At 35.0% G+C, this 22378-nt stretch overlaps 1 protein-coding gene across 1 annotated transcript in view; it reads right to left on the reverse strand.

Annotated features, from left to right (window-relative positions):
- The window catches only part of LOC138703658 (GTP-binding protein Di-Ras1), a 1052070-nt gene that overhangs the window by 596542 nt on the left and 433150 nt on the right, over positions 1–22378 (reverse strand). Inside the window, exon 4 of the mRNA XM_069831720.1 lies at positions 3782–3842. The gene's annotated coding sequence lies outside the window, so the exon portion shown is untranslated. The remainder of the gene's footprint in view (positions 1–3781; positions 3843–22378) is intronic.

A 22378-nucleotide genomic window follows, 5' to 3' on the forward strand; every position in this document is an offset into this window, starting at 1 on the left:
AATCAACGAGTTCCACTTCTATTATGTACACGTCCAATATAACATCAATTGAACCACCAACCACATTCAAATTTGAAAAATGTACATTCAATAATTATTCCTCTTAAAATTATTCATGTTTATTTTTTATGTCATTGTCGTTAATTAAAACTTTTCTAACACTTGTGTATATTTGTTAGGTTATGTTATAAATTCTGCTCTGAGAGGATAAAAAGAACTTCTGCTATATGATATTATAGATAGTCACGTATCAGAGATTGTTTAATATTCAGATTTATTGAATAGTAATCATTACAGTGTCTGTATAAAGACACTACTGCCATCTAGCATGCATCTAGCTTAATATTTGTAATGTTGAGATGGTACAATAATACATTTGAAGACAGTTGTATTTTCGTAAGTCAATTAATATTTTATTGTATTGGAGTACTTCGTTACTTCTAATCTTTATATACTTTCTTCTAATCGTGTAATAGTCAATTAAATCCCACTCGAGTTTTGATTTTCTCTAGATAAATCAAAACGTCTAGTGAGATTACTGTTGATAAAACGTACGAAAAGACAATGCCATCAATATTGAGAAATGTTAAAATACGAAAAGGGTAAGGGGTAGTTTACTTGTATTCACCCCTGCCGGCCACCAGGTCTACACACAGCCAGGTAATTGTGCGTGTATACTATGTTAATATTAAATGTACTTATCTAGTTTACATTTTCTTTTCGTAACATTACTCAGTATTAATGACATTACCTTTTCGTACGTTTTCTCATTGAAAGAGTAGGAATTGTTGAAAACGTTTCCTATGAAAGTTGTTTGTTTTGAAGAGCTCTATCAAATGGTACCATATTTGACCACTACTACCATTTGAAATTTTAAAGTGATACGCCACTGACCCTACTTCCTGTTAAGATTGATTGATGAAATCAAGCTCAAGTTAAAGTTCTCATGTGCTTTAGTAATAAATATTTTTATCTCGAAAATTTTAATGCATTAGTTTCCGACTGTTACGGGTGGTCTGAATCACCCTGTATATGGCACCATGTAAGGAGAGATAATAACTTTCAGTCATCAGTTTCCCCAGACATTTTTGTGGAACAGTTTCGTATACAAAGACATGGTGAAATTGTAGCAACCCTTTTCCTTAAAGAGTCTACATTTGAACGCTTATTCACACATAAAGGGTTATCTCTCTTCTCGGAACTAGTCTTCACCATAAAATGTAAGCACAGATGACTGTAAAGAGCTGAAATTCCGCCGTGCACGCGCTGAGGTAAAGGAGGTTAGCCACTGTTAGGGTGAGAATCATGGCCTTTTATGGAATTCAGGTCCAGTGAACCGTGCGCAGTCGAGATGAAGTGATGTGTGTTGTCACCGTCGACACACGTGCTGGGATCAGCGGTGCGGAAAGTGGAAAAGATGGAGTGGCAACGAGAACACAGGGTATGGATTAGATGATACAGGCGACGGTAATCTTCAGACCGATCGAAACACCCTTCATCTTGCTAAAATAAGAAATCAGCGAACCAAATCTGAAAGATGATAAATTCATAATACTACTTATATTTCTTATCTCGTAGCATTTTTCTTTAAACAAAATTTTGTCGTGAAACAATTATTAAGGACCGTATTCTATCCCAGGACGTACGGAGTTAAAGTAAATAATGTCATTAATTTCAGGGGGTTATTGTTTGAGATATTTCAAACAAAAAAGTTTAATACAATAAATTTTACTTGGGTTTCATCCTTACCGACTTAATTACTTACTTAAAAAGAGCTTTTAAGGTACCCGCAGGTTCATTGCCGCCCTCACATAAGCCCACCATCGATCTCTATTCTATGGAAGATTAATCCAGTCTCTATCATCATATCCCATCTCCCTCAAATCCACTTTAATATCCTCCCATCTACGTCTCGGTCTCCCCAAAGGTCTTTTTCACTCTGGCCTCCCAACTAACACTCTAAATGCATTTCTGGATTCGCCCATACGTTCTACATGCCCTGCCCATCTCAAACGTCTGGATTTAATGTTCCTAATTATGTCAGGTGAAGAATACAATGCATGCAGTTCTGCATTGTGTAACTTTCTCCATTCTCCTGTAACTTCATCCCTCTTAGCCCCAAATATTTTCCTAAGCACCTTATTCTCAAACACTCTTAATCTCTGTTCCTCTCTCAAAGTGTGAGTCCAAGTTTCGCAACCATACAGAACAACCGGTAAGGTAACTGTTTTATAAGTTCTAACTTTCAGATTTTTTGACAGCAGACTGGATTATAAAAGCTTCTCAACCGAATAATAACACGCATTTCCCATATTTATTCTGTGTTTAATTTCTTCCCGAGTGTCATTTATGTTTGTTACTGTTGCTCCAAGGTATTTGAATTTTTCCACCGCATCGAAAGATAAATCTTCAATTTTTATATTTCCATTTCGTAGAATATTCTGGTCACGAGACATAATCATATACTTCGTCTTTTCGGGGTTTACTTCCAAACCTATCGCGTTACTTGCTTCAAGTAAAATTTCCGTGTTTTCCCTAAACATTTGTGGATTTTCTCCAAACATATTCACGTCATCCGCAAAGAAAAGAAGCTGATGTAACCCGTTCAATTCCAAACCCTGTCTGCTATCCTGAACTTTCCTAATGGCATATTCTAGAGCGAAGTTAAAAGGTAAAGGTCATAGTGCATCACCTTGCTTTAGCCCGCAGTGAATTGGAAAAGCATCAGACAGAAGCTGGCCTATAAGGACTATAGTAAATTTCAACCTACTATGTTATTTACTAAATTTTCTTGCAACTACCAGGATGAAATAATGACCATAGTGACTACTAAGAGAAACTCTCATTTAGTTTAGTTTTTTGCTAAGGTGTACAAGAAGGTGTTTCATAATACTTTCATTACTTTAGTTAAATGCCAAAGTTTCTTACTCAACTCCACAGTAGACTAAAATTAATTACTAGCGTACAATTATTTAATTAAAAGGAAAAAATTATCAAAAAAGTTTTCAGAATCAACTGACAGTGATGAAGCGGCTGTGGTATACAGAAGACAAAGACGATTTAAGCCAAGGACAGAGTTTGACATATTTGAAAATACTTATGAATTCAACGAACGTTTTATGTTAGTTGTAGTAATCATGGCCTCCTATTATATTTAAATGTATTCCTACTACATGGTGTATTCATATGTATTGTGAAGTTGTTTATAGTCTACTAGAAGAAATATTTTGCTAAGTTTGTAAAAATTTTATAAAACATGAAAATAAACTTAGGTAGAAATCTGTATTTACAATAGCAAGCTACTAGAATTGTTTACTATACTTTTATGAAACAGGTCCCTGGTATGATACCACTGTACTAGCAGGTCCTCATGATGGCACTCTGTAAAATGTCCAGAAATTACTTTTTTAATTATGGAGTTGTTAAACATTTTGTGGCTTCCCGTATAGTTGGAAAAATATGTTTCAACATTTGCAAATTAAACATTATAGCCTATTGTTATTATTATGCACAGAATACGTCCAATTAATACTATTAAACATCATGTACGCCTGTTGCCAATATAGAAGTTCATCATTGGATATTATTTTAAAATAATGAGGTGTAAGTTTATTTCATACAATTATTATTTGGGGGCGGGCAGTTGGTTGCACCTATTACAGCGACGATTTCCTTATTGCTGTCATTAAAGATAGAACTCTAGTGAATTTTATAAATCAAACGGAAAAAGAACATCAGTGAGACTACACTTACGCAAAAATTCCAATGTGACTCTACTTACCAGCATGAATCCAAGGACACGAAAACAAGAAGCAAAGACTTCAGAGAAGCTGCAGATATTCCTGAAACATAAAGAAATAATTGTATTAATTGTATAAAAATCGAGCAATTACAACATTAAAAGGTAAAACATCTTTTGAAGACGACAAAGTGATAACAATTTCGAAACTTCTGGCTTGCAATATTTTATTTTAGACAGAAATTCTTTTGTGTAGACTTTTAGCGCTAGACTAGCGTCTTAAAAGTGACTATGATATAGCATCGCGAGAAAAGTGCTATTCGAGCGCGAAAAAGTATTTTAACACTGATTTTCAACTGTTTTCGACCATTTTAAATTGTTTTCCACCAGACGGCACACAACAGCAATCACAACTGATTAATAAAGCGGTTGCAGGCCTACTTTTGAAAATGATTTTTTTTATAAACGTACAAAAATTATATAAATTGTTTCAACTACTACTCTATATTTTATAACTAGGTCTTTATAAAGAATTGAGAATGAAATATAATTATAAACATTTAAGGTGCGCCCGGGTTTTAATCGTGGAACTCAGGATCTGCAAACGAATGCTCTACCACTGAACTATATCTTCGCCTGATTTCAATGTGATAAAGCTATTGGCTACTCTAAAAATGAGGGGAAATACAGCAATTGAAAATTCGAGGGGATTGATCGTTTACTAGCACGGACGAAGGGCTGCCTAAAAATAGTGTAGGATACACATGTTAAAAGTGATTTTATTTTGTTCGTAGGGTTCGTACACTCGTCCTGAGATCTCGTTCCACAAACATCCCTACTCACAAAATAAAATGACATTTTTAACACTTGTATCATAAGTAATTTTTATGTTAAGTGCTCGTTTATATTTTAGAACACTAAGAATTACCATTTCAATTATTTAATGACGCTTTATCAACTGCAAATAATTCTTGAAGTGACCGATAAGGCCTAAGCGAATTTCCGATAATCAAATTGTGAATCCCCTTCACAACTGGAATAAGAAATTAAGAAAAACTCAACCAAGTAATTAGTACGAGATGGATTCGAACTCACGCCAAAGCAAGCGCGGCCTCGGAACACTCTTAAGCCCTTAAGCTATACCAGACCTGCAGAACTTTAGCTCCTCAGAGCAACTCTTCACTCCCCTTTCTTACCCCACTCACCTTTTCTAGTGCGGTCATGACGTTCTAGTTACGGTCGGCTGCATCAACGTGGCGGCAGGTATACAATACGCTATCAAGAATTACAAATGAATAGATAATAAAATCCTTACGAACATACCTTTAGAAAGTAAGAGAAAAATGAATGAGGGAAATAAATAAATTAAAAGACATGTAAAATAAATTTCAAAATGTATGTGTGCATATAATGTAAGAAAGTCTACCTATGTATATATCGTCCTATTAATAGTAAAGGCGATTAAATCCACTTTTTGTGTAAAATAAGTTAAGTGCAGTCCCCGACATGCCTTTCCGTGCTCTGTATTCTACCAAAATGAAATAAGTCCGAAATGTTGCTTGCAGGCAACAAACCAACTACCTACTTTATTTGAAGAATTTATTATGATTTTTCGTGCATTAATAAAGTTTTAATTCCTGTTCTTACAAAACTTGTATTACTGGTCTCAACTGGTTTTACTAGTAATAGGACAATGAATAAATTGTACGTTGATAAGTAAGTGATAGCTATATGGCTGGATGTCAATACTGTAATTCAACATTGTAACGCACTCCAGTCAAATAAAACATACATACATACATACGATTACATTACATTGACGGATGGATAGATAGATAGATAGATAGATAGATAGATAGATAGATAGATAGATAGATAGATAGATAGATAGATAGATAGATAGATAGATAGATAGATAGATAGATAGATAGATAGATAGATAGATAGATAGATAGATAGATAGATAGATAGATAGATAGATAGGATAGATTAGATAGATTAGATAGGATAGATTAGATAGATTAGATAGGATAGGATAGGATAGGATAGGATAGGATAGGATAGGATAGGATAGGATAGGATAGGATAGGATAGGATAGATAGATAGATAGATAGATAGATAGATAGATAGATAGATAGATAGATAGATAGATAGATAGATAGATAGATAGATAGATAGATAGATAGATAGATAGATAGATAGATAGATAGATAGATAGATAGATAGATAGATAGATAGATAGATAGATAGATAGATAGATAGATAGATAGATAGATAGATAGATAGATAGATAGATAGATAGATAGATAGATAGATAGATAGATAGATAGATAGATAGATAGATAGATAGATAGATAGATAGATAGATAGATAGATAGATAGATAGATAGATAGATAGATAGATAGATAGATAGATAGATAGATAGATAGATAGATAGATAGATAGATAGATAGATAGATAGATAGATAAGCGTACTGCAGTTTAAATAGAACTGGAACATGGCAAAATCTAAACCCGTGAAGAAATAGGCTTCTACTTCCAAAGGTAATGGGAATATGATTTTTTGTTGTTGAAGACGAAACAATTGCTTGTATACAGTGTCCCATCCAATTTAGTTCTACTCATTATTTCAATACTGAACCACATTTTCAACAAAACCCATATTAAGAATTATGGAATGCACAAACTTTCGGGTAAGTTCTTTATTACGAACTGTATATTGATTATTTATTTATATACTGTAAAATTAAGGACGTCACTCGTTGTGTTCAATTTGAATTGAAATTAATAGTGACTTTCAAGTTTCATTACTTATATACTATAAATTTATGTTTCGGTAGGTGATGATAGGAGAAAAGTTTTCGAAAATCTAAAGCAGGTGAAGTGCAAAGAAGTCTCAAAGAAATTACCGACAGGAAATCTAGCATAATTATAAATCTTGAAACGAGATAACGCATTATAAAAAATTGAATTTATTACAATCCTTTTTGAAAATTACATGCCTTTGATGGCGAGAGAACTCTACGCGGAAGTCGATCATCCCCAATAGAAGTGGAGTGAGGCTGACGTCATATTTCCCCTACTTATGAGTTTTGCAGGCCTGAGCTATACAGATGATCCAATATAACACAATGAACATGACATTACACGATACAATGGAAAACGATATATGATATGGTAGGATACAGGCTATATTACAGTGTATAATAATATGAAATAATGTATCAGATGCAATACCGGCATATAATATTATATTACATTGTATAATGCAGGTTGTACATAAAATAATGTACAATGTAATACAAAATATGTAATAAACTAAAGAAAATAATTCATTCATTGTTCTATATACACTTTTAACACTTTATAATCAATGATTAACTTTACAATTTCTTTACTAATTTCCTAAAAAAGTTAACACAGTAAAGAAGTTGTAAAGTTAATCAGTGAGGGCAATTTAATTGAGGAGGAGTGCGTCAAGGATGTCCTTTATCACCTACGCTGTTCAAGATCTACTTGGAGAATTTAGCGAAGAACTGCTTTCAGAATATGGGAGGAAGACTAAGAATAAAGTGTATAAGATTTGCTGATAATACGGCGTTGTTAGCAGAAGAGGAGATGATATTAACTGATATGCTACTGGAGTTAAATGACAGCTGTGAGCAGTATGGAATGAAGATAAATGCAAATAAAACGAAGAGCATGGTCATAGGAACAAACATAAAGAAAGTAATCTTGCGAATTACAAATTAGGCAGTAGAGCAAGTGGACGGCTTCAATACTTGGGGTGTAGCCTACTATAAGCAGTAACATAAGCTGCTGTCAGGAAGTCAAGAGGATAGCAATGACAAAGGAAACTTTTAACAGAAAAAAGAGCATCTTGTGCAGACCTCTGGAGAAAGAACTAAGGAAGAGAGTAGTGAACTAGCTCTTACCAAATGAGCTATACCGGGACCGATCCACATAATGTTTCACTCGTGGTTGAGTGTTGGGCCCGTAACACACTTGCAGAGTTTTCGCCAGCGAGAAATGCGTTGCGAGAAAATTAAAAAGTTGATAACATGGATTCAAATGGACGTCCACACACTGGAAGGGATTCTCGTTCGAGGCAAAAACCTTGCGCGAGTTTCTCGCTGGAATCGGTAGTTCAGCGAATTTTCTTGACACATTTATCAAAGATGTTTGACATTTATACTCTTTATGACGATTGAATGTAGAAAAAGATATCACAGGTGACGATGAATTGTATTGTTTTTATTTGAAAATGAGGAAAGATGTCTCATAATTGCAGTCAGAAACTTATCGAACTTGTACGATATCACCCTTAGGCCTATTTATATGATACACGGGATGAAAACTATAAAAACACGAAACTCAAAGAAGAAATCTGGAGACAAATATCAGATTATCTGAAAATAAATAGGTCTATATTTTATTTTGATGAGATTTAATAGTATTAATTAAACATTTGAAATAATGTATCTAGGCTATGTCTTAACAGTTTACATATGGTAATTTTAATCAGAACAGCATAGAATCCTCTATCATATCATGAATAGCAAAAAACTGAGGTCCATTCAATCTGAAATACCGCCTAAACGTATCATCATTCAAATCAAAACCAGTGTCCAAAACTCGCCCTTATTTTCGTAAGATACAATGTGATTTTCAGATATTTCTGGCTTTAATTTTAGGCCTACTTTTTTTTTTCATTATGTAACTCCATTTCCTCATCATCTGAATACTCAGATTCAACATAGCGTTCGTACGCAATTTGTAAATACGACAATATACTTGCAGGTTATATATTTAAGTACGACAATATACGTAAATACATAACCTGTAATATTTCCCCCAACGAGTGATTACTATAATCAGAAAAATGCTTTCTGCATAAAGGCAGTGCATAGATGATCATAGCGAGGTGTGATCTGTGATAGCGAGAACTCGCCAAGTGTGTGGAGGAAGGCTCTTCGCCTCTTTCTCGCAACACATTTCTCGCTAGCGAAAACTCTTCAAGTGTGTTACGGGCCTTAGAGAAGGCCGTATTATCACTATCATTATCATTATCATTATCATTATTATTATTATTATTATTATTATTATTATTATTATTATTAGGAAGTTAGGAATTCATATAGCAAAGCTTTGACTGAGTCAGGTGTTGCTGTTAAAGTTGCCAAGTCAGCGCAAGTGTCTGTTTGTCTCTTATTTGAATCAGATTGTACCAGTTGTTGAATCCCAGAGCCAAACTGATGCAATATATTTTGATTTCAGTAAGGAGTTTCATGTAATTCCACATTCTATTCTTTTGTCTAAATTAGATAATATAGGACTATCGGTAAGCTATGTAAGCTGGTTTGAAAATTATTTACACGATAGACAATCTAGTGTACGAATTTCGAATACTCTCTCTGATCCATTTAATATTATTTGTGGTGTACCTCAGGGCTCAGCTTTAGGACCTCTTCTATTTTTAATCTTCATTGACGACATTTGCAAAAGAATAAGTTCTGACTATCTATTATTCGCTGATGATCTTAAATTTTTTTCGAAAAATCAATAGTGTTGCCGACTGTCAATTTATTCAGGATGACATTAATTCAGTTACCAATTATCAGTTGATAATGGGATGATGATTAATGAATCCAAAACTTACGTAATATCATTTTCAAGAAAAACCTCTACACTAAAATATAACTATCATCTAAAAAATGTATTAATTAACAGAAAAGATTGTATTAGAGACCTCGGTGTATTAATTGACAAATTATATTTTCACAACCACATTGATTATATTTATAACCATGCAATAAGAATGTTAGGTATAATTCGACGGACACTGGAAAGTTTTCTTTTCTCAATCGTACTATCAGGGACTAGAATGCTTTACCTGCAGACTTACTAAAGGCTTTACCAACAACCAAAAACGTATTTAAAGTAGGCTTAAGGACTTTACTAATAGACGATAATTACACACAGTATGTAAAGTATGTAAGTGATATTCTGTTATTGAAGTGTTGTATCAGTGAAGAATTATATTGTGTCAGTGAAGTGTGTTGTGTCAGTGAAACGTGTTCCTGTCAGGGAAGCTTTATGGTTTATAGTGGCAGTGCAAATTATTTGAACAGTGAAATGTTTTTGAAGTGTTAGTGAAATCAGGATAGAATCAGTGAAATGTGTCGTAGTTCCAGTGCAGTGAGTGAATTGACAGCGAAATGAGTGTAATGTGGAAAGGCACTTGTGCAGATATGAACATATCATACTCGTGGGTTTTAGTTCGAACTTAGATTTAAGATACAAATTAGATTTATTTTAAATGTTATTTTAAGTGATCGTGCTTCATTTAATTTAGGATATTCCCAATTGTTATTATTATTATTATTATTATTATTATTATTATTATTATTATTATAAATTATTGTTAGTATTAATTATTTGTATTAATTATTGGTATTATTATTAAGTGTATTTTTAATTAACAAGTTTATTATTGTCATTATTGAGTGTAATTAGTTACCACTGCCACCGGGTATATACCCATTGCAGTGTGAATAAATACACACAATTACTTATTCTTTTTCAACACCTGACTCTCTTTTAAAACTATACTATACATTAGTGGTGAGATCGAAACTCGAATATGCATCTGTAGTTTGGAACTCTATTACTAGTTCTGATTCGGCAAAACTGGAAAATATTCAAAGGAAATTTATTTCATTATGTTCGTACCGATTCCTGCCTAATAACTGTGAGTATAACTATGATCAAAAATGCGAGCAATTTAAATGTCGAAGCCTGTATGCCAGACGTCATGATCTCGATTACTTATTCTTATGCAAGGTCCTTAAAGGTGTCATTAATTGTCAATCTTTCTTAAACAGTGTCAGCCTTCGTATTCCTATGAAGGACATGAGACATCACAAACTCTTCTATATTAGAAATTCTAAATCTTCCTCGCCGGTCTCCAGATGTATTAAACATGCTAACTTACATGTAGGCGATTTCGATCCATTCAATGTATAGAAGTATTAGTACATGGCAATGATTTTGCTAATATTAATTGCATTATCTTTCTACACATATTGGTAATACTTTTGTATGAATCAACTCCTTTCCATAATATATTATAGTATTAATTCTTGTAAACTAATCACTGTAATCTATGTTATTTATTTTGTTGTTATCTCTATTATGTAATGTGTACCACAGTTGTTCATTTTATTGCATTATTTTTATCACTGTGCTGGACTTTTATTGGCCTATGGCTGTTGTCCAGCATTTAATATCAATAAATAAATAAAAAATAACTGGAGTTAATTTAATGAAGGCGAAATGTGTCCCAACGCCAAAAATTGCCCAGCAATTTTGCTTCAATTGGTTGAGAGAAAAATCCCAACCAGGTAACTTGTTCCAACCAGGATTTGAACACGGGGCCAGCTCGTTGCACAGTCAGACATGCTAACCGTTACTCCACAGGATGGACTTTTCCTTGTGTTAATTTACTAAAGCCTAAAACCACAATCTCCAACTTATAAGACAGGCATTTCTTTCAAGGTTTTCCCTAGTTAGGTTCCTTTGAGAATAAGGTTCTTAGGAAAATATTTGGAGCTAAGAAGATGAAGTTACAGGAGAATGGAGAAAGTTACACAACGCAGAACTTCAGGCATTGTATTCTTCAACTGACATAATTAGGAACATTAAATCCAGACGTTTGAGATGGGCAGGGCATGTAACACCTACGGGCAAATCCAGAAATGCACATGGAGTGTTAGTTAGGAGGCCTGGGGGGAAAAAGACCTTCGAGGAGGCCAAGACGTAGATGGGAAGATAATATTAAAATGGATTTGAGGGAGATGGGATATGATGATAAAAATTGGATTAATCTTGCACTGGATTGGGACCGATGGCGGGCTTATGTGAGGGCGGCAATGAACCTTCGGGTTCCTTAAAAGCCATTTGTAAGTCAGTAAGGTTCCTTTGAAGTCCTTCCTAACCCACGTGTTTGGTTCGCGAGTAGCATTCTTTTCTACCTACTCGCTGTTTTACTATCGACAAAACGCAATTACTAAAATGCCTGAGTACAAAATCCGTGTTTCGAATTTAATTTTATATCTTTATTGTCCTTTTTCACAAGTTTTGTATGACTATTGTGTGGCGGTATAATGCATATATTTTATATATTTTTCCTCTTGCTAAATATTTTGAAAACCAGAATTATACATTCACGCCTTAATTTTATTTTGAATTTCATGCCAAATAGAATACTTTTTCTCCGTCTGCTTTTATGAAACCTAGTTCACATATGAATGAATACACACAGCCAGTCGTCTATTTCCACATTAAACAAGAATCGTGCACACTGCAGTAATGAAGAAGTTTCCATAGTTCCCATTCCAGCTTTGTAAGGTTATGAATTATAACAGTTTCTATAATATTCTGCTCACGTCTCTTTAAGTATATTGCGAGTATTCATCCAGAGGAAAGCTAGTGGAAAATATAGAGCGCAATTTTAACAATGAAAACGCCAGGTATATTACAGCATTCTTTACAGTACACTTCGGGAGATAGGGTGGGAGAATATTCTAGTACATTTATTCAAAACATTGCTGCATATCAAGTAATTCCTGCTCTCTGAGCAGGACGGTCGTGGAGTTTTATTCACAATAGAAGGCACTGAGGAGTGTACAAGAATTGAACACTATCTTGTAATATGCAACTTGTATAGTTGTTTATAAAGCAGTATAATTAATTTATTTTATAATTATTCTGAAACAGGAGAATCTCACAAAATCATTAGCTCTTTACTTTTATACAGGATTTAAACGACATAAATTGTCAAAAAAAAAAAAAACTGGTGGTAGAGCATAAATTATTGAATAAAAAATGTAATGTCGTTTTCTGTAATTGTCATGATTTTCTCAGAAAAAAAATATGTCTTGTGAGTCTAACTTTTTTTGGAAAAGAGAATAGACAGTCATTTTTAAGACTATTTTGCCTGGTATTCATGCTGAAGCGGTCGTTTGTTACTCTCTGCGTATTGGTATGTGCTGGGTGCAAGGTCATTCATTGACAATGACATTCACGTTCAGTTCGAGGAGAAACGAGCGTTGAGTGACTTCCTCCGATTTTGGAATATACACCGACTGGAACTGCCAAGATAGAGAACAAAAAAATCACTACTTGTTCAAGAGTGCCACACTCAATCGCTTTCACCTTCACCTTGACGACGATAATAAAAGCCTAAACTAACCTAACCTAACCTGTCACTAAAATCCTAAACTAACCTGTCACCGATTCGCCTATACAAGGCATAACAAAAGCTAAGTTAACCTAACCTAACATAATCTAACCTAACCTTTCACAGTTTCGTATATGCAAAGCATAATAAAAGCCTAAACTATCCTAACCTAATCTTTCACAGTTTCGTATATGCAAAACATAATAAAAGCCTAAACTATCTTAACATAACCTTTCACAGTTTCGTATATGCAAAACATAATAAAAGCCTAAACTATCCTAACCTAACCTTTCGCAGTTTCGTATATGCAAAACATAATAAAAGCCTAAAGTATCCTAACCTAACCTTTCGCAGTTTCGTATATGCAAAACATAATAAAAGCCTAAACTATCCTAACCTAAGCTTTCACAGTGTCGTATATGCAAAGCATAATAAAAGCCTAAACTATCCTAACCTAACCTTTCACAGTGTCGTATATGCAAAGCATATTAAAGCCTAAACTATCCAAACCTAAGCTTTCACAGTTTCGTATATGCAAAACATAATAAAAGCCTAAACTATCTTAACATAACCTTTCACAGTTTCGTATATGCAAAGCCTAATAAAAGCCTAAAGTATCCTAACTTAACCCTTCACAGTTTCGTATATGCAAAACATAATAAAAGCTTAAATTATCTTAACATAACCTTTCACAGTTTCGTATATGCAAAACATAATAAAAGCCTAAACTATCTTAACATAACCTTTCACAGTTTCGTATATGCAAAACATAATAAAAGCCTAAAGTATCCTAAGTTAACCTTTCACAGTTTCGTATATGCAAAACATAATAAAAGCCTAAACTATCTTAACATAACCTTTCACAGTTTCGTATATGCAAAACATAATAAAAGCCTAAACTATTCTAACCTAACCTTTCACAGTGTCGTATATGCAAAGCATATTAAAGCCTAAAGTATCCTAACTTAACCTTTCACAGTTTCGTATATGCAAAACATAATAAAAGCCTAAACTATCCTAACCTAAGCTTTCATAGTTTCGTATATGCAAAACATAATAAAAGCCTAAACTATCTTAACATAACCTTTCACAGTTTCGTATATGCAAAACATAATAAAAGCCTAAAGTATCCTAAGTTAACCTTTCACAGTTTCGTATATGCAAAACATAATAAAAGCCTAAACTATCCTAACCTAGCCTTTCACAGTTTCGTATATGCAAAACATAATAAAAGCCTAAACTATCCTAACCTAAGCTTTCACAGTTTCGTATATGCAAAACATAATGAAAGCCTAAACTATCTTAACATAACCTTTCACAGTTTCGTATATGCAAAACATAATAAAAGCCTAAACTATCTTAACATAACCTTTCACAGTTTCGTATATGCAAAACATAATAAAAGCCTAAACTATCTTAACATAACCTTTCACAGTTTCGTATATGCAAAACATAATAAAAGCCTAAAGTCTCCTAAGTTAACCTTTCACAGTTTCGTATATGCAAAACATAATAAAAGCCTAAACTATCTTAACATAACCTTTCACAGTTTCGTATATGCAAAACATAATAAAAGCCTAAACTAACCTAACCTAATTTGTCACTAAAATCCTGAACTAACCTAACCTAACTGTCACAGATGTGCCTATATAAGGCATAAGAAAACCCGAAACAACAGTAACCTAACCTGTCACAGGTAAGTATGTAAGACATAATAAAAGTCTAAACTAAACTAACCTGTCATAACACTCCATTTTCTTACGTCTGCACACTTTCCGAGGTATGAAAATAGCCGAATTTTTATCCCGGCGGTACATTGCAAAGTAGCGTGAAACATTCGTAATGTATCTTAAGTTATGTTGGTACGACATGTGAGACGGCTGAAGACGCATATCCGCAATAGGACAAAAGTCACTCAATGCTCGTTTAAACCATTTCGAAATGTAATCAAATAATTAAACTACTATCAATCTTAAAAACATGATATTTTAACAATTAAAAATAAAAGTATAGGATATAATTAAATTTCACTAGATATTTTGTTCAGTACACCGATATGAACTACCTACAGCAGCCGTGGTGAAAAGGCCATGGTGCGCCGAGCCACTGTGTAAGCTGCAACGTGCATAGTACCCATGGAGGGAGGCGGACAACCGAAGGGGAAGTTAATGTTTAGGACGTGCAATGAAGAAAGAAATGAACAAGAAAACATAGTGCACATTATCACAACCTAAAATTAACTTTCTTCAGAATGTCTCTGCGACAAAGTTTCAAAATCAGGAATTATGTCACTTACTGCCAATCGTAGTTGATCACGAAGGTATTTGTCTGTCAATCGTGATCTAAATTTGATTTTTACTATTTTCATTGTTGAAAATAATTTTTCACAAACGTAAGTTACAGCGAACATGGCTTCAACAGAGCAAGCGAAAGAACGAAGCTTCAAATATTTATTTTTTTCCAAAGATTTGAAAAGTTCAATATCTGTCAAGTCCTTACATCTAGCTTTCATTTAACGTCACATTGTAAATCTGTGAGTTTAAATTGAAAATCTAACCGCATTATTCGTACATCTGCTGTAAAAGAATCGACGTACAGAGATGATGATGATAATAATAATAATAATAATAATAATAATAATAATAATAATAATAATAATAACAATAATAATAATGATAATAATAATAACACTTAACCTTTTAATGTTTCATCAGTAACATGTAGTAACCTATAATGCCGTTTTATGTTATACAACCGTTTTCCTAGTAATATTTGTGAACAAATCATACATTTAATATTTTCATAATATTGTAAGCAAAAGAATGCATCCTCCCATCCTACTCGAAATTTTCGTTTTTTATAGAGGTACATGGTTTCGAGAGAGATATTGCGACGATACGCCACTCGCAGGTCCGAGACAAATACAAATAGAACGGAGTTTGACTCCAGTGAGTAAGAGGGTGGGGGTTGTAGGTAGGAAGCGAGAGAAAAGCACTGCGAGCCACAATGTGCTCGTGAATCGCATTTTCGCCGCGGCTGACCTACAGTATATAAGCTAACCAATTTATATCGTTTACACACTGTATATACTGTATGTGAACTTTTGAATTTTTCATCTATTGCACGTCAGTTGAAATTAATGTTATTCAATTTATATTTGTATTTAAAATTTTGTTGTGGATTTAAAAATGTATAGTAATTATAAAACCGGAAGAACTGAAATTACTACTTCTACAACAGCTTGAATTATCGATTTTAAATGTCACGCATATGAAATGTGAACAAGATTCATGAGAACGTAAAAACGACTTCAAAAACTTCAAGCAAAAAAGAAGTAATAACTTTTTCTGCAATTTCCTTTAAGTTGTGGTGCTTCTGACTGAGATGTGATAGCAGAATTGGTTTCAGCAACATGGACAGAGCGGAGTCGGCACGCTTTGATCCCTCACAGAAATCTTCCCTGCAGAGTGACGTAATGACTTCCGCTTCTTGTTCTAACCTCCTCCATCCACTCGCAGCGGGAACTTGCCATAAAGGACGGCAGCGAAATTAATGGAAGCGGAATATAAGAATGCCTTAATGTGACTCTTATTACCGTCAAGTTATGGTGACGTCGGCGGCGTGTGTTTCCAGAAGACACCGCTTCGTCCGGGTTCTAACAATGTAAGTGCTTTTCTTATTTTGTAAACGTGATACATTCAACTTGCAGACAAAAAAAAAACCTCTCTGTTTATAAAATGATTAATTTTCTTTGCGGGCTATGCAACGAGGTGTTTCCCCCGAATTATTTTTTTTATTGTCCTTATTGCAAGCAAGGCGATATTTCAGCACGGTATAATCAGATCTGAAAATTTTAGTACGTAAATTCAAGGGTTTTCAATGTACGAGTATATTAATAAAACAACATTTTCAACGTACATTTTGTACATGTACGCATGCTTGTCTGTAGAAGAATATAACTTTAAAATGTTGTATGTATGTATGTATGTATGTATGTATGTATGTATGTATGTATGTATGTATGTATGTATGTATGTATGTACGTATGTATGTTTGTATGTACGTATGTATACAGAGTGTTTCAAAAATACGGGGCATAATTTCAGGTATGTATTTCCCATATGTAGACAATCAAAATAGTTCATTACAACATGTGTCCGGAAATGCTTTATTTCCGAGTTATGGCCTTCACAACATTGAAATTCACCGGAACGTTTTTCTTTCCGCAGGTCGTTGCCGTCAAAGCAGACATTAAGAGGGCACTCTGACAGTTCATTCCGAGGCGAAGGTTACATTCAGTGTTGTGTAGGCGTTAGACTGTGCGACATGTATTCAAATCAAGAGCTGGCAGAGATACACTTCATGTACGGTAAGGCGGACGGCAATGCTGCGCTGGCTCGTCGTTTGTACCAGGAGAGGTACCGACAGGGACAATGTCCAGATCGGAAGACATTTGTAAGTCTCCATTACCGTCTGTGCGAGTATGGAAAATTTAACTCTCCTGGTTTGGGAAGGGGACGACCAAGATCTACAACTCCAGAAGTACAGGAGGAGATTCTGGAGGCTGTGAACATGACTCCTTCTATCAGCACACGAAGGGTAGCGTTGCAAGTCAATGTTCCTCATACGACTGTCTGGAGACATATATATATATATATATATATATATATATATATATATATATATATATAATGTTTTGTTTTAGTAGGTTATTTTGCGACGCTTTATCAATATCTTAGATTGTTGAACGTCTGAATGAGATGAAGCTGATAATGCAGGTGAAATGCACCGAAAGTTACCCAGCATTTGCTCATACTGGGTTGAGGGAAAACCCCGGAAAAAACCTCAACCAGGTAACTTGCCCTAACCAGGAATCGAACTCGGGCCACCTGGTTTCGCGGCCAGATGTGCTAGCCGTTACTCCACAGGTGTGAACTTGTCTGCATGTATGTATGTATGTATGTATGTATGTATGTATGTATATATGGCCTATATATGGCCTATATATATATATATATATATATATATATATATATATATTTCACCCAACTATTACCAATTTAAGTAATTACATATCACCTTAATTAATTACAAATCAACTTAATTACATATTATCTTAATTAATTACATATCACCTTAATTTATTTACATATCAACTAAATTACATATCATCTTAATTAATTACATATCATCTTAATTACATATCAACTTAATGAATTACATGACCAACTTAGATAATTACACTGTATCTACAATTACGTTTTCAGTCTAATCTTCTCAACCTTTCCTTAAATGTATTGATTTTGAGAGGACCACCGTGAAAGATTGCCGCATGAAAGCTGTTCCAGTCTGCTATTGTGCGGTTAACAAAGGAAAATTTTGCCCGTCCGTTCTTTGTTTTCTACATGTCATCTTAATGTCATCTATGAACTGATATTTTCTTCTACCCCGAACTCTTCTCCCGTTTACCTTTCCTTCCCGTACATCCTTCAGTAGGCAGTAATTAATTAACTTATTTAGTTACTTATTCACTTACGTATTCACTTATGTATTTATTATTGTCTGTTATAAATAGATACATTTTAGTAAATAAAATTAATTTGTATTAACGTTGTATCAGGTTTACTTTTTATAATGAATCAACAATTATTAAATAATTATTCTTGTATTATCCATTTTTTAATGTTCCTTGACTTTCATGCTCTACCTAAACATGATGCTTGCCGATTGCAGGGGACTTGCTCCGAGTGTTATATCTAAGTAGGTAAGCATCGGCTTTCTCCTATATCGACGGAGCAGTGACAACGAAATTTTCACGGAAATTTAAGTTTTGAGTATAATCGGTACGAAAAGAGTGCTTCTAGTATTCATATTACTTTTCGTACTCAACTTCCAGTCAGTGGGAGATCGATTTAGAAAAGTTTGGCACAGCAGGCGCAAAGTGACAGTGACTCAAAACAGTTCCAGCCGCTTTAATCTGAGATGGTGCATTGTATAGGAAGCTGGATTGACTTCAGAGCTCTTCTGGAAGGGTGGTAAAGTCGTAACTCCTTTGTCACATCATACAATGAAGCATACATTGTTCCAGCCTTCAGATTTGCAAGTGCTTATTACAGAGCGCTTTATCTAGCTGAGGAAATGTTTTAGCAACAACTATTATTCTCATAAAGGAGTAATTAATTTCTCAACTTTCGAAATGTCTGGAGTGTAATTCAACTGCACTTAATATTCTGTAAACAAGAAATATATCTTAGAACTCATTTTGTAGAGAGAATTAACTCAAACATTTCATAAATTTTCAGTAATTATTAATTCATTTCTATATTATTATACAGAGTGTATCGAAATGGATGGCGCAAACTTAAACGGATGAAAGTACACGATAATAGAAGCAAAAATGTCCCAGTAAACATGGGTCCGCAAACGAGCCGAATGAGAGAAAATTATGAATGTATAGTTACAAGCCGCCACTGACTTCATTGTAAACATCGTCCTAGTTAGTACAAATTAATTTGAAATTCAGCATTTACTATTGATTTTTCATCTTATTTAGTTCATATTTCACTTATGGAACAAAGTCCGCATCATTGATACATTTAACTCTTTGGAGTTAGTAAGGGTATAGTGGTCCACCGTTGTTTTATTTTATTTATTTTAGTAGGTTATTTTACGACGCTTTATCAATATCTCAGGTTATTTAGCGTCTGAATGAGATGAAAGTGATAATGCCGGTGAAATGAGTCCGGGGTTCAGCACTGAAAGTTACCCAGCATTTGCTCGTATTGGGTTGAGGGAAAACCCCGGAAAAAACCTCAACCAGGTAACTTGCCCCGACCGGGAATCGAACCCGGGCCACTTGGTTTCGCGGCCAGACGCGCTAGCCGTTACTCCACAGGTGTGGACTCCACCGTTGTGGCTGAGGGGTTAGCGAGTCTTACTCAGAACCCAGCGGGCCCGGGTTCGATTCCCGCTCGGGACGAGTTGCCTGGGTGAGGTTGCTTCGGGGGTTTTTCCTCACTCCTATGGATGAATATCAGGTAACTTTTCAGGCGATTGGAACCCCACTCATCTTCGCCACTTTCTTTCCTCCATTATAATCCTTTCATTCATCATCCCGTTATTTCTTCTGGTATTCAGATCGCTCTATAGGCGGCCCTCCGAAGCTGCTGGCTCTCTCGACCGGCCTCCGTGGATTGTATTCAAGTGATGATGGACAGCTTCTGCAACGGAACCGGGGCAGACCTTCTCGGGGGAGGACTTCCGGCTCGGACCGTTATGGGGGCCTTGGGGGGGGGGAGTTGCCGAACCAGGAGTGGTACATGGACTGTTGGCTGTAGGGACCGGTCGTTAAGGGGATGCGCTACTGAATTTTCTAATTTCTACATTTTAAGAGATAATGTATTGAAATTTTAACAGCATATTATGATCATGATTATGAATTAATCAGAAAAATTTCAATGATCTAAGTCAAGAAATAACTCTCTTAAAAATATAATTTGATAATAACACGTTTATTTTTGGAAACCGTTTTTTGGAATCTAAAACAAGAGTTTTCTATGTTTTTATAGTGCATATTATAGCTGAAACACAAGTTGTGGTAATGGAGCATTGGAATTTAGCATATGAAGAGTGAAATAAAAAAAACATGACATTTCTTCAAAAACTGTAATTTTTAAGTAGCGCATCTCCTTAAGGGGGTTAAGTGGTTAGGCGGTGCGCGTAGAGGACCGGTGGGCATGCAACTCATCCCATATTGGGAGGTGTACAATAGACCTCAGGTCGTAGTGCGTGGGATGTTCCCTCCCTCCCTCCTAACTTGGAAAAAAAAAGGTAGAGTGAGTTGATTTGTAAAATTCTCCATACACTACTGTGGCTTAATACAGGCACTTTTGGGACAATTCTTCTCGTCGAAGTTCCTAGAGAGAGTTGTACTGCGTCCAACACGATATCCCAAAGCTCAGTTTAATGCGAGCAGGCCTACGTAATATTCTGTCTTGTGCGAAGCCATTTTCTCTTAGTCGCTGATGTAAATGTACGACTATGAGGGTGTCTTCGATCAGGATATGTTTTTGGTACAAGCGTGAAGCCTCCCGTGCATTGCCCTTAGCCCTACCATACTTGAAATGCATATCCGCATACACTTCGTTACTGGAAGGTTCCATTGTAACTATAGCACAGCACAACTGGCACTCTTCAGACAAGAGACGCGACTGATACTTTTTGAAACTGAACTCTATCCACCCTGTACGTTCTGTGAGTATGCTTTGATTACAACTCCACCTCTCTGCAGTATTCAGTTTTGTAAACAAAGAGCATAGAACCGCTTCTAGTGCGCAAGGAGTAAACCATACGATGTTACAAACAATGAAGTCAGTGGCGGCACTTTGACATTAATCCTGTCAGATTAAATAAATAAATAAATGAAATACATCTACTAAAATAAAATTGGTATTTAATTTGAGTAGGTTCTTTTATATAATAAAAATAGGCACTTGGTAATAATAATAATAATAATAATAATAATAATAATAATAATGTTTTATTTTCGCTGGCAGAGTTAAGGCCATAAGGCCTTCTCTTCCACTCAACCAGCCTTAATCAATTAATTGGTACTTAATTTTAAGCAGGTTTTTACATATAGTAGTGACCAGGTAGTGACAAGATTAATGTAATACATACATACACACATACATACATGCATGCATACAAAGGATCCAGGAGGGAATTAAAATTGACACAGTAGAGCATTACACAACATGGCCGCATCCAGCAGATAAAATCCTGATTAAAGAAAAATCAAGTGATCAAACTTACAAAGTAGATATCTACACCGATGGCAGCAAGGGAGTCTCGGGAGTTGGCTCAGGTGTCGCAATATTCATTGATCAAGAATTAGTCCATGAGCTGCAATATAAACTCCACAGGCGGTGCTCGAACAACCAAGCGGAACAGTACGCCATTCTCAAAGCACTAGAACAACTCGAAATACTCCAACAACTAAACGATGTTCGAAAATCAGCAGCCATTCATACCGACAGCAGAATCACACTCGATTCGTTACGAAATTTCAATAACCATCACCACTTGATAGAACATATTAGAAAACAGATAAGAAAGCTGGAAACATTAAACTGGACTATTCACTTCGCATGGGTCAAGGCGCACGTTGGACTTGCGGGGAACGAGCTGGCCGACCACTTGGCAAAGCAGGCAGCACGTAACAACGAGATACCAGTGAGCTTCGACAGGATACCAGTCAGCGATATCATGCGGGAACTTCAGGAAGAAAGTGTGGTTAAGTGGGAAAGTGAGTGGCAAAACACGAAAAATGGTGCAGTGACAAAATCGTTTTTCCCCAGTGTAAAAGAGAGGTTACGCGTTAACATTCCACTGAAT

Source organism: Periplaneta americana, chromosome 7 (genome assembly GCF_040183065.1).
Source record: "Periplaneta americana isolate PAMFEO1 chromosome 7, P.americana_PAMFEO1_priV1, whole genome shotgun sequence".
In the NCBI taxonomy this organism is placed as follows: Eukaryota; Metazoa; Arthropoda; class Insecta; order Blattodea; family Blattidae; genus Periplaneta; species Periplaneta americana.